Source organism: Nomascus leucogenys, chromosome 19 (genome assembly GCF_006542625.1).
Source record: "Nomascus leucogenys isolate Asia chromosome 19, Asia_NLE_v1, whole genome shotgun sequence".
Taxonomy (NCBI): Eukaryota; Metazoa; Chordata; class Mammalia; order Primates; family Hylobatidae; genus Nomascus; species Nomascus leucogenys.
In genome coordinates, this window is record NC_044399.1 from 25,998,859 (window position 1) to 26,011,575 (window position 12,717).

Below are 12,717 nucleotides of genomic sequence, written 5' to 3' on the forward strand. Positions count from 1 at the left end.
GCCCTGACCAGCTTGTCAGCGATGTGGTCCATGATGTTGGCATTGTACAGGCGGCGGCGCTGGTCCGGCCACCAGCTCTTGATGTAGATGCAGGGCTTTCGCTCCAGGTAGGGCAGATGGAAGTAGTTCCTGGGGTGGGCAGAGGCGGGAGGTGAGGCCTTGGGGGCCCAGGGAGGTGGGAGGGCCAGGCCACAGGAGGATGGGAGGCTGGGCCCACCTGTCGGTGACCTGGGGCCGCATTGGTGGGGTGGAGGAGACTGAGGCCAGGTCCCCGCCATCGCCGGCCTCGTCATCACTTGCGTTCTGAATCAGGTCTACTTCTTCCTCATCCCCTGGTTCCTTCCGGGGCCGAGGCCGCTGGGGCCGGGACAGGCCATCAACTTCATTCCCATAGTTGCCTGGAGGCAGAATGGGCCCAGAAGGCCTAGAGTGCATTCCCCACCAGGCCCCTCCCACCGTCCAATCCGGGGCTGCCTTGGATTTGGGAAAGGGGAGAGGGAGAGTCAGGGAATGGAGCTCAGACGTGACACAGCATTAGCCAGAGAGCATTAGCCCATGTCCCCACTCCGCTCAGAGTCGGGGAGTCCTGATGACGCCTGAGTGCGAGGCCCAGCCCTGGCCCAGACTGTGGCCTGAGTTCCCACTCTCTCCTCTCCAGCCCCAGCAAGGGCCTCTCCCTGCCCTCTGCCCCAGGTCCCAAACACAGCCTCACCCTGTAGGTGGAGCTGAGGGTCGGCCCATTTATGGGGCGTGGTCCACCCCATGCACACACAAAGTGTTTCCTGGATGCTTGAGGCCTCTCAGGGGAACGGGGTCAACGTTCCCTACAGGAGTGAGGACAGGGCTGAGGTGCACAGCGTCACACTTACCACCTGCAGCCTAGGCCTGAAGCTCCCCATGGGCCCAGTACTCACCTAGGCCTGAAGCCTGCTGTGGGCCCAGCACTCACCTATGGTGACCTCAAAGGTGATGGGCTTGTCTCCGTTTCTCCGGTCAATCATTGAGGCCTCCAGAAAGGCTCCAAAGAGAAAGAATTCTTCCATTTTACCTGCACAGCTCTGTGGGGAGGCAGTTCAAACCGTTCCTGAGCTTGAGTAAGGGTGGCAGGTCAGGGGCCAGGCCTCCTTCCATCTTACAGACAGGCCCTGGGGATGGATGGTGGGGGCATCCCACCTGGCTTTGGGGCCAGGCAGCCCAGACCCCAGTGGCCCCCCAGCCTGGAAATCCATGGAAGCAGGGCTGGCTGCGGACACCACAGGGACAGCCGTGGCAGGGAAGAGGGGCAGAGGAGAGGCACCATCGTGAGACCTGGCAGCTGTTGTGAGATAGAGCACAGGCAGGCAGTGGACGAGGGCAGAGTCCTGTTGGGGGGCTGAGTGGGGGCCTGTGCTACCTCGGAAGGAGCCTCATCCTGAGGTCTGACTCCTCAGGTAGACAGGGCAGCAACAGGCAAAGCCTGGGACCCGGGTGCCTCAGGGAGAAGGGGACTGAGCTGGAGGCCTGGGGGACAGCACAGTGCCTGGGGTCTCACCTCCGAGATGGGCGTGGCCTGCTCCACCTGCACCTCTGTGGAGCTGGTGAGCTCGGGGTTGGAGGTGTCCAGGATCTCCACGGCCAGGCCCAGCAGGAGCCGGGCCCGGAAGGACACACCCTCCCCCAGGCCCTCATTCAGGTCCTGATGCTCGTCCAGCAGCGTGTAGTTACGCGTGGAGCCGTACATGTTCACCCAGGCTGGGCCCAGTGTGGGCAGGAAGCCTGTGGCAGTGGGGAGAAAAATGAGGGGGCCGCATCACATCCAGTTTCCCTGGGGAAGAGGGGCCTCTTTTGGGGGTCCCTGGCTTCCAGCTCCTGGGTGTTGAGCTGAGAACTTCATGTGTGCCATTCAGGTGTGGGGCAGCCTTCTTACACTGCACTGGGGTAGAGCACTCTCTTGGATCTATTTCTTCCCTGTGGGGGCCTGAGCTGGAAGCAGTGGGGAGGCAAAGTCTAGCTCCCTGCTTCCTGGAACTTGGAGCAGGAATTGCCAACAGTCTACTTGTAGGACACAGCCAGTCCTTCCAAGTCCCCAGCATGATCTTGGGTCCTGTGCCATTTTTGCAGCTCTGTCCCACCATGGTGACCCTGCCGGTGCAGACCCCTCCCCTCCTCGCTGAAGGCCCTCCCTCTCCATCTCTGCCTGTGAAATGCTGCTTCCTTACGAAGCCTTCTCAATTCCTAGGCACAAGTCCCTTCTCTTATGGCTAAGATCTGTCAGGCCTCTGACAGGGGTTGCATGATCCAGTTTTTTGGTTTATTTGCTTTTTATTCTGCCTTTTTTAAAAAACACTTGTAGCATTTTAAAAATTTAGATATACTTCATATGACATAAAATTCACCATTTTAAAGTGTACATTTCAGTGGTTTTTAGTATATTCACTATGTTACAAACCATCATCTAATTCCAGAACAGTTCCACCTCCTCAAAAGAAACTCTTCACCTATTTAGCAGTTAGTCCCAATCCCCTCCCTTTAGCACCTGGAAACCGGCAATCTACTTTCTGTCTCTATGGATTTGCCGGATGTTTCACATACGTGGATCAGACAACATGTGGCCTTTTGTGTCTTCTGCCTCATGTTTTGACCATTTGGTAGCACATCTATCTCCTTAACACACAGTGAGCACTTTGATCCAGGAATAGATTCTTATCTCACTCTATGTCCTTGGAACCCAGCACAGGGCAGGGATCCTAGGAGGTGGTCAATCCCTGCGAGTCTGCAGATAGGCACTACTATTAGGTATCATATATATATACACACACACTGTAATTATATACAAATGCAGCATATACACTGCAATGATATGCACATTCATACTATAATTATTACATCATATAATCATTATTATTTTCACTTTACAAACGGGAAAACAGGTCACACAACTACTAACTGTCAAATCCAGTCAGCTGGGCTCAGGCCAGCTCTGAGCCGACCTGAGCCACAACTCCCCACCCTCCACCTGAGGCAGGGGCTGCTGGCAAGGCCCTGGAAGCGCCTGTGAGGCTGAGGTCCAGAGCTGATGACGGTGGTGTGAAGAGAGGGGGTCTCACCCATTCCTTCCCTTCGGGCCATTCCCTGCCCCCCAGCACACTGGGTCTCCCGCTGCTGACCTTTGTCTCCATCATTAGAAATCTTGCGCAGGTCAATGAAGTGGGTGCCGATGGCCACGTCATTGACCTTGTCCGAGTCTCGGATCTGCACCTTCATGCGTTTGCAGAGTGGGGGGAAGAGGTCTGTAAAGACGACCTGCTCATTCCACAGGGGCTCATAGCTGCTCTTCTGCACGGAAGTCTTGCCCTGGTGGAAGGGGGAGCACAGGTGAGGGTGTGGCATGCGTGCGTGAGTGGGTGCATGTGTGTGTGTGTGGGCGCGTGTGTGTGTGTGAGTGGGCGCATGTGTGCATGTGTGAGTAGGTGTGCGTGCGTGTGTGAGTGGATGCGTGTGTGCATGTGTGAGTGGGCGCATGTGTGCATTTGTGAGTGGGTGCATGTGTGTGTGTGTGGGTGCATGTGTGTGAGTGGGCGCATGTGTGCATGTGTGAGTAGGTGTGCGTGCGTGTGTGAGTGGATGCGTGTGTGCATGTGTGAGTGGGCGCATGTGTGCATTTGTGAGTGGGTGCATGTGTGTGTGTGGCGCGTGTGTGTGTGAGTGGGCGCATGTGTGCATGTGTGAGTAGGTGTGCGTGCGTGTGTGAGTGGATGCGTGTGTGCATGTGTGAGTGGGCGCATGTGTGCATTTGTGAGTGGGTGCATGTGTGTGTGTGTGGGCGCGTGTGTGTGAGTGGGCGCATGTGTGCATGTGTGAGTAGGTGTGCGTGCGTGTGTGAGTGGATGCGTGTGTGCGTGTGTGAGTGGGCGCATGTGTGCGTTTGTGAGTGGGTGCATGTGTGAGTGGGTGTGCGTGCGTGTGTGAGTGGATGCATGTGTGCATGTGTGAGTGGGTGTGCATGCCTTGTGAGTGGGTGTGCATGTGTGCGTGTTAATGGGTCCATGTGTGCGTGTGTGAGTGGGTGCATGTGTGTGTGTGTATTCGTGGGTGCATGTGTGCGTGTGTGAGTGGGTGCGTGTGTGTGTGTGTATTCGTGGGTGCATGTGTGCACGGGTGAGTGGGTGCATGTGTGCATGTGTGAGTGGGTATGCGTGCGTGTGTGAGTGGGTACATGTGTGCATGTGTGAGTGGGTGTGTGTGCGTGTGTGAGTGGGTGCATGTGTGTGTGTATTCGTGGGTGAATGTGTGCACGGGTGAGAGGGTGCGTGTGTGCGTGCGTGAGTGGGTATGTGTGCATGTGTGAGTGGGTGCATGTGTGTGTGCATGCCTGTGTGTGGACTTGTCTCCACTCTTCCCACACCCCCAGCCTCTCCTCCCTCTCATGCCCCCTGTGCAGCTCTCAGTCTAAGGACTCCAGGAGGCAGGGAGGATCCTCTAAGTCCGTCCCTGGCCAACATCATTTCCAGCCTTGTCTTACCCGCCCAGCTGCCCCAGGCCCCACATCCATCAGCCTGCCCTTGTGATACCTGTCACCCAGCCCCGGCCTCCTGTACCTCATACCCCAGTACCTTCTGGCCAGCAAAGAAGACTTGCACGTAGGGGTCTACAAGGTCCTTGTTTTCACCGATGAAAGCCTTCTTTACATTGGCCATGAGGCTTGTGTTCATACGGGGCAGCCCCTCTGCTCGGTAAATTTTCACATAGAACCGGGCCCACTGGCGTTCGGGGGGCACCCCCTCGGGGAGCAGCAAGTTCCTGCCAGCATATACAGCCAGGGCCATGGTCGCCAGGTCCAGGTCCCCAACCCCCATCCTGGCATCTACACACCCCTGGGTCCTGGCACAGTCTCTAAGGGACAGCTGAGGGAGCCAGGCTAGGATTAGACACTTGTGTTCATGGAACTTGCCCCTTGTGGGATTCTGGGCAAATCTTCCCATCTCACTGAGCTGCCGTTTCCTCACTGCTGAAGTGGCTGTAATAATACCCACCTCCCAAGAATATGATTGGCTCAAGCACGCTAAAACATATGAGTGCTTTGTAGATTGTACATTGGGATATGATCAATATTATTGTCAGTGTTTTATAGTTTTGTGCCATATCTTTTGTTTTGTAGACAAAAACTTCATAGTAGCCACTCTCTCTCCCCCAGCTCACAAAAGACAGGATTCATTGATCCCAGCACTTTTACCCACTTATTCCAGACAAGGTCACAGAATATTTCTCAACAGCTGCTATCAGCTGCCTGGAATTGGCACACCAGAAGAAACCTTGGCTCTCCCAGCACTATCCTGCTGCTATACTCAGGACCCAGCAGCTGCTGGCTGTGGTCTGCCAGCATCGACTCTTCCCAACCCGTTTCTCACTGGCAGAAAGGATGTCAAAGGACTGTTATTCTCAGCCATCCTCCATCACCCCCTGCCCCTGCCCTGCCTCGGAAGGGTGGGGTTGCTTGGGAGAGTGAGCGAGAGCAGGGTGAGGGAGACGGGTGGCAGGTGCTCTGAGCAAACCCTCACCGGGAGCTCCCTGGGGGAAGGAAGGGCTGGCTCAGACTCCAGGGGCTGGGGTAGCTGGGCCTCACCCCTCAATGTCATCTTCGTCGGTCTCATTGGCCTTGTGGGGCGTCTTGATGTTGTCCCCTTTGCCCACCACAGCAACGTCACACTTCACGTAGCCCTTCAGCCCCGAGGAGATGTCATCGGGGTCAGACAGGATGGCCCACTTGTGATGGAACTGGTGCTCTGCAATGATGAGGGGTGGGCACTGCACCAGACGCCCCCACCCAGAGCGTCTCCCAGTGCTCAGGGCAGGCCAAGGGGTGGCAGAACCAAATGCTGTCTTGGCCCCTAGAGTCCCAGGACCTGGGCCACAGCTCTGCCTGTCCCTAGCCCAGGGGCTGATAGAGTCTGAGGTCCTGTGGAGCTGGGGCAGTGGGTGTGACTTGGAAGCACGACAGCCTCCTCCTAATTGGGTTTTTTCTGCCTGTGGCCTCTTCTATGGCCCCACCCCAGTCAGCCAGCCTTCACATAGCTGTGAAGGACACAGCTGCCCACAGGGCCTTCCCAGGTGGAGGCTCCTGCTCCTGCTCCCCATCTTCAGCCCCTCTGGGGCTTCCCAGTGCCTTGGGGTGAAGACAAAACGCATGGCCTGCGGGCTCCTGATTTAGTGCTCCCTGACTCACTCTGCTGAGCCCACCCAGCCCTCCTTGCTGGTGTTCCTCCTTGCTGAACAGGTGTCACGGTTTTATTTGCCCTTTTATACCTCCATGCCTTTGCATCTGCTGCTCATTGAGCTTGGAACGCCCTCATTCCTGTTCTCTCCACCTCCACCTGTCTTTCTCCCTATTCAATTTGTAAACTTCTACTCATTTTGCTCAAGTTTCTCCTCCTTCATGCAGCCCTCCCTGACTTCCTCAGAAGAGTTGATCCTGGGCTCTTTAGTGTTTGTTCTCTGTGATCTCCATACACATCTCCCATCTCACTGTGCACTGTGCTGATCTGGGTATTGTTTGTCTCTTATTTTAGACTAAAAGTCTCCTAAAGACAAGGATTGTCAGTCTCATCCCAGTGTCCCATGACCTATGACTGTGTGGAGGAAAGGACAAATGTCAGGGAAGGAGGCGCTTTAGGAAGGATCTTCCCCTTCAGATTTACTTTAAGCCCAGTGGGCAAGCAAAGGGAAGCGCATCACTGTGCCTTAGGAATCTGCTTCCCGGGATGTTCTGTGGCCACTGAACTCTCGGGGACTCAGCAACTCCCTCCTTCACTCCCTCCTCTTCCACCTTCTACTGTAGCGCAGGCCTGCGTCCTGCAAGCCTGTGGCCCTGGTGGGCTCCCGAAGATGTTAGGGGCTGTGTGCAGAGGTTGGCCTTTCTGGGAATAGCCAGGCCACCTGTGTCTCAGAAAAGATAATGCCACAGTAGAGTCTGAAGAGAGGGACAAGCAAGGTGAGAGGGCAGGAAGGCACGTGGATGAGGAGTCACTGGAGAACCTCAGCCAGGCTGGCAGGCCTCCGGGGCGGGGCCATGACCCAGGTATCCCAGGAACTTCAGGTCTTGCCAGAGCAGATGTGTGTCGGATGAGGAGATGGACAGAAAGCTCAATGAATGGGTGCATAAATGGGCAGAGGGATGGGTGATGAGCTGCCTGGCTGGCTGAGAGATAGCTGGACAGATGGTGAATGGATTATTGGATAGAAGGAGCCATTAATATGTGGACAGGTGGGTGGGTAGATATATGGATGGGTGGGTGGATGGATGGATATATGGGTGGGTGGATCTGTGGATGGGTGGGTGGGTGGATGGATCTGTGGATAGATAGGTGGGTAGATATATGGATGGATGGGTGGGTGGGTGGATGGATGGATATATGGGTGAGAGGGTGGATCTGTGGACAGGCGGGTGGGTGGGTGGATGGATTCATGGATGGGTGGGTGGGTGGACCAATGGATATATGGATTGGTGGGTGAATGGATAGATACATGGATGGGTGGGTGGATCTGTGGATAGGTGGGTGGATGGATTTGTAGATGGGTTGGTGAGTGGATGGATGGGTACAGGGGTAGATGTATAGAGGTGTGCATGGTTAGATGAATTGGGGACATTTAGCAAGGAAAGAGAATACGATTCAGGAGGAATGTAAAATTTGCCTTCAAATTTAAAGGCTATTTTTCTTTTTGTCCTGAAAGAGAGACCTGTGAAAGTGGGTGAAGGTTACAGGATGACAGATTTTGAGATGACCTAAAGAAAGTGAAGATATCTAAAATAAGAAGTAGTGAGTGCCCCATTTCTGGGAGGACTAAGCAAGGTTAGATGACCAATCAGAGATGGTGCTGTGGGGGTCCCTACATCAGGTTAACACTTGACTGATGACTTCTGAGGCCCTTCTAGTCCTAATACTGTGTGATCTCAGGCTAGAGATACAAGGACCACATGAGATCCTGAGCTATATGCTTACCAGCCTGAAACATCATTTCACCTCCCTTCAGCCTGGGGCTGACATCTGCCAGTCAAGGCTAGCCCAGCTAGGGAAGTTGCTGCAACCCAGACCTCCTTTATGATCTATGAGGATGAGTGTATGGCCCCGACTTCCTCTATGATCTATGAGGATGAGTGTATGGCCTGTCCTCACCAACAACAGAGAGTAGCAAACAGTAAACAGTTTCCTGATGTTGCATCTGGTGGTACAAATGACAAATGTGGTCCTGCCAGGGTGAGAAGAGGGTCTCTCGGGAAACCCCTTCCAGTTCCAAGAGATATCGACACCACCCAAAGCTTCCCAGCAGCACCCAGGAGTGTCTCTGGGAGCGTGCTGTCCAACAATGCCCTGGCTGGAACCGACGACTCATCAAGAAGCTCAGGACAAACTGGAGACATCAGAGTAAAGACATTGGGTCTCAACTCTAGGACCCGTGTGACTTCAGGCTCTCCTGTCCCTGGGAGGGCACCAGGCTCGGGGCTGGATTCAGCAGGAGCAGCAAATCTCGAGCTAGGTTACCCAAATGGAGACCTGGGCCCACGTCCTCTTTCTGCCGCTTACTCACAGTGTGGCCATGGACCAGCTGTTTAAGCCTGCTGAGCCTCAGTTTCCTCATGGTGAAATGGGAATGATGCCTACATGGGGTCGTGAGGGTGAGGCCTGCTGGGACAGTGAGCTTAGCCCAATATCTGGCACTTACTGATGGCCTGGTGGTTTCCTCACCAGGACTTTACTACCCAGAAGCCCAGAGGTCCATATTAGACTAATCTCTGCCTTTTTCTCCACCCCCTGACTTTCTCTTGGCTCTCGGCCCCAGGCCTGCCAATGGTACCCGGGCCACTGCTCAGCCCTGGGAGGAGTTTATCCTTAGGGATGCCAGTCATTCCAAGCAAGTAGTCCATGGCTATGCATGCTTCCCGGGAAGCAACACGGCAGGAGGCCGACTCTTCCCTGCTCCCCATGGCACTGATGGTCAGCAAGGCTGCCCTCCGCTAAGGGCCATAGCCTGTGTGGGGCAGTGGCAAAGGCACTGGCCTGGGAGCTGGAGACAGGGGTGCTACTCCTAGATGGGGGGCAAACCCCTTCATCACCCTGGGCTTCAGTTTATCTTCACAGAGGCTGGACTAGATGTTTTTCAGGTCTTGGGCAGCTTGAGTATTCTATGATCTTGTGATTTTTATGTGTATAATCATGGTTTTGGACTCAGATTCCCTGGTCTAAGTCACAGTTGCAATGTGCACCAGCTGGACATCTCTTAGGTTGAACCACAAGCGATCGCCAATTTGTTCAACCTACTAGTTTAGTGATATCTCTAAGCCCCTTCATTTCTCTTAGCCTCATTTATCTCATCTGCAAAATGGGAAGAAATGCTGCTGCCTACATTACTGTTTTGTGAGGGTCAAATGTGACAACTGGGTGAAATTATGTTGTCATTGTCAAAGGGCCTAATGGGGTCATCACAGCACTCTGAGCAGTGCATTCACTTCAGGGACACGGGGTGGTCCCTAACCTGCCCACATGGTGAGCTGTCATCTGGCAGGCTGAGGCACTTCCTCTGCCTGGCCCACCTCACAAGCCCTCTGGGCCACCCCTTGGGGTTCCCTTGCCAACCCCATTGCTGTTACCCTACAGGACGCCATGGAGCCCACATGGCTGTCCAAGAGCCTGGGGCTCTTGGAAGAAGTGTTTTCAGAGACTAGAGTCCCTCAGAGGCCGCCGCACTACATCTGGCATTGACCAGCATCACCGCGTTCAGATTGGATAGTGTGGCTCAGTGAGGCTCTGGGGACACACAGCCTGACTTCACCCCCGACCAGCTGTGTGGCTGGGGCAAGCCTTGGCTCTGAGCCTCAACTGTAAAAGGGGACGGCAGGGTCCTGTGAGGGGTGGAAAGGGGTTCCTTTCTGCTCAGCAGGTGTCAGCCCAGGAGGCAGGAGTCCAGGCGCAGCCCCTCTGCAGGCTGTGACGGGTCTCCCTCACTGCATCCTCTACTACTACTGGCCAGCCTGCCTATGGCCAGTGATGCGCCAGCCTGCCATGCACTCCGGAGCATGCGATGAAGCTCCTTCCAGGCTCTGTGCAGAGTTACTGACCTAATTATGAGTGAGAACCCACCAGACTGGGTGCGCAGTTGCTCACTGCATTTGTGTACAGACTGTGCACGCCACTTCTCCGCAGGCCAGATGGCTGTGTGTACTAACAGTTGCCAGACTGTGGTCTTTGCCAGGCTTTTCCCAGGAACTGCCACAGCAGGAAAGGCCCCGTGCACCACGCTCCCTGAGCCGTGCACACCTCGACTGACTGGCCATGCGCAGGTACTCACCTGGCTGCGAGTACACGGTTCCCACGTCCATTTTGAAGGAGCCCACCAGGGTGCCACTGCGTAGCAGGTTCTTGGAGTGAATCACCTTTCAGGCAGAACCACAGCCCACCCGTCAGGCCCGGCAAGGGTGAGGCTTTCCACGGGGCAGTGGTGGGACCCGAGCTTTTTGGTGAAGCGGGAGGGCGTTTGGCAGAGTGGGGTGGCTCGCTGAGGCTCAGCATCAGCTCCTCCTGCCCACGCCAGTTTCTCGCTGGCCTCCATGTACGAGCGAATGCACTATTTAGAGGCACCCGATGAAAGGGGTGGGTGGGGGCCAGAATCCAGCCTGTGCCCTCCTTGCCCAGCCGTGTGTCCAGGCACGGTGCTGCCTCTTTATGATGGGTCTAGACAGAGGGGGCCCCTCTCAAGTCTGCACAAAGGTGCAGTTTGAGGGAGTGGCCCTGCATGCCGGGGGCTGCTCCCCACTCACCGAAATCTTGATGATCTTGTCGAACATGACATCAGGAGAGACATGGAAGTCGAACACGAAGTACTGGAAGGGGGAAGGATCCAGGCCTGCTGTCACTGAGGGCAGCAGCAACAGCCCAGGCAGTGTTGGGCCCCTCCCTCCTCACAGGGCCTGTCTGCACCCCAGACATTTGCCCGGAGCCCCAAAGTTCAGAGAACAGCGGAGGCAACTCATCTGATCCTGACTGACCCTGCTGGTGGGTGGTAGGAAGCAGAGCCCCATCTCCTAGGTGAGGCTGGTGCTGGCTAGTGTGGGGTGGGGAAGGAACTTGGAACAGTAGGTGGAGCAGCCCATGCCCTTGTACTGTGCTAAGAGGCACATGGCCAGGGAGCAAGGAGACCTGGGTTCTAGTCCCCGCTCTGCACCTTCTTAGCTGTGTGGCCTTGAGCAACACATTCTCTGAACCTCAGTTTCTTGAGCTGTGAAATGGGGATAATGACACCCCCCTCAGAGTCTTGTTATGAGGCTCTGATGAGACAGTGTAACATATTTTACCAAATCTAAAGTGGCTACTGACTGTAAGATATACTACAGTTTAACAGGCCACATGGACATTGCCATGAAGCCACAAGTCTGCCTAGGAGACACATCCCAAATTCAGAGAGGTGAAACTGTAAAATAACGCAAGCCTCAGAGCAGATGAACCATGGTGTGCCAAAGCACTTAGTTGGCAGTCGATGTGAAATGCCATGGGCGTGCACTGTCTTTTGGTGCTGTGGGCTGCCATGCGCATTTGCAGTCCCCATCTCTTCCCCTGGCCTGGGTGTGCAGGCGCTGAGGATGAGGGTGTGGGGCAGTTAGTAGAGGGGCTGCTGCTTTGGTGAACTGTGGTGGGGGAGAAGGGAGAAATGTTTCCAATGTGCTTGGGGTAAATGTCCGAAGAGAATGTGCTCCTGGCTGCTGGGGCTGGCCCTTGAGCACTGAGGGTAAAGCCAGCTTCACAGCCAGCCCCACCTGGCTGTTACTGCTAGATCAATCACTTTCTTGCCTGAGCTTCAGTTTATCTATTATACCATGAATGTGGAGATATGATCCAGGGCTGTCGTGCTGAACTGCTCCAGGGGTGCCATTCACACGGGGGGCTTCAAGGTGTAGTTGTGAAGTTGCAAGGAGACAACCTGGTCAAGTTTTTAACGCAGGTGTGCACCCACGGTAAGCACACAGTAAGCAGCGACAGCTGTGCATGACACTAACAGGCCCGGGGTGTGCTGGCCGGGGTTCTGAAGCTCTGGGGAGGCGGATGGGGATATGGATTTGGGAATCGTCAGCACAAGATGGTAACTGACACCTTGGAGATGGAGGAAATACTTGGGGAGAGCATGGGAGGGGAAGCAGGCCCAGGTCAGGGCTCCAAGAAGACACAGCCTTTCAGCCAAGAAGTCAGGCTGGGGAGATGGAACTGGAGAGACAGGGGAAGCAGGAGAGTGGCATGAGGGGCCCCCAAGAGGAGCAGCAGGCAGCGGGATGAAAGAAACTGGGTGATCAAGGGAGAGCAGGATGATATGGACATTACACTCAGGAACAGCAAGGTCCTTGGCGACCTTGAGGAGAGCAGTGTCAATGACATCTAGAGGCAGAAACCCTGCAAAGATTGAGGGGTGACTGGGGGGAGGAAGTGAGGACAACCCAAGTGGTCTGACTGTGGAGGGGTGGAGAGAAAAAGGAGGTCACTGGAGAGGTGCGTGGGAATGGGGAAAGGCCCAGAGAGAGGTGACAGACTCCTAGTTCCTGTCCTTGAGCACACATGGGTCTTCATGGTTGTACTTAGCATATGCTGGAGTAGAACGCCTTATAGGCAAGGAAGAAGGGGCTGGAAGAAAAACAAAGACAGAGTTGGGCTGTGCAATGCCAGGTTCTTTGAGCTGTAGAAAGAGAAGGAGCCAAGGCAA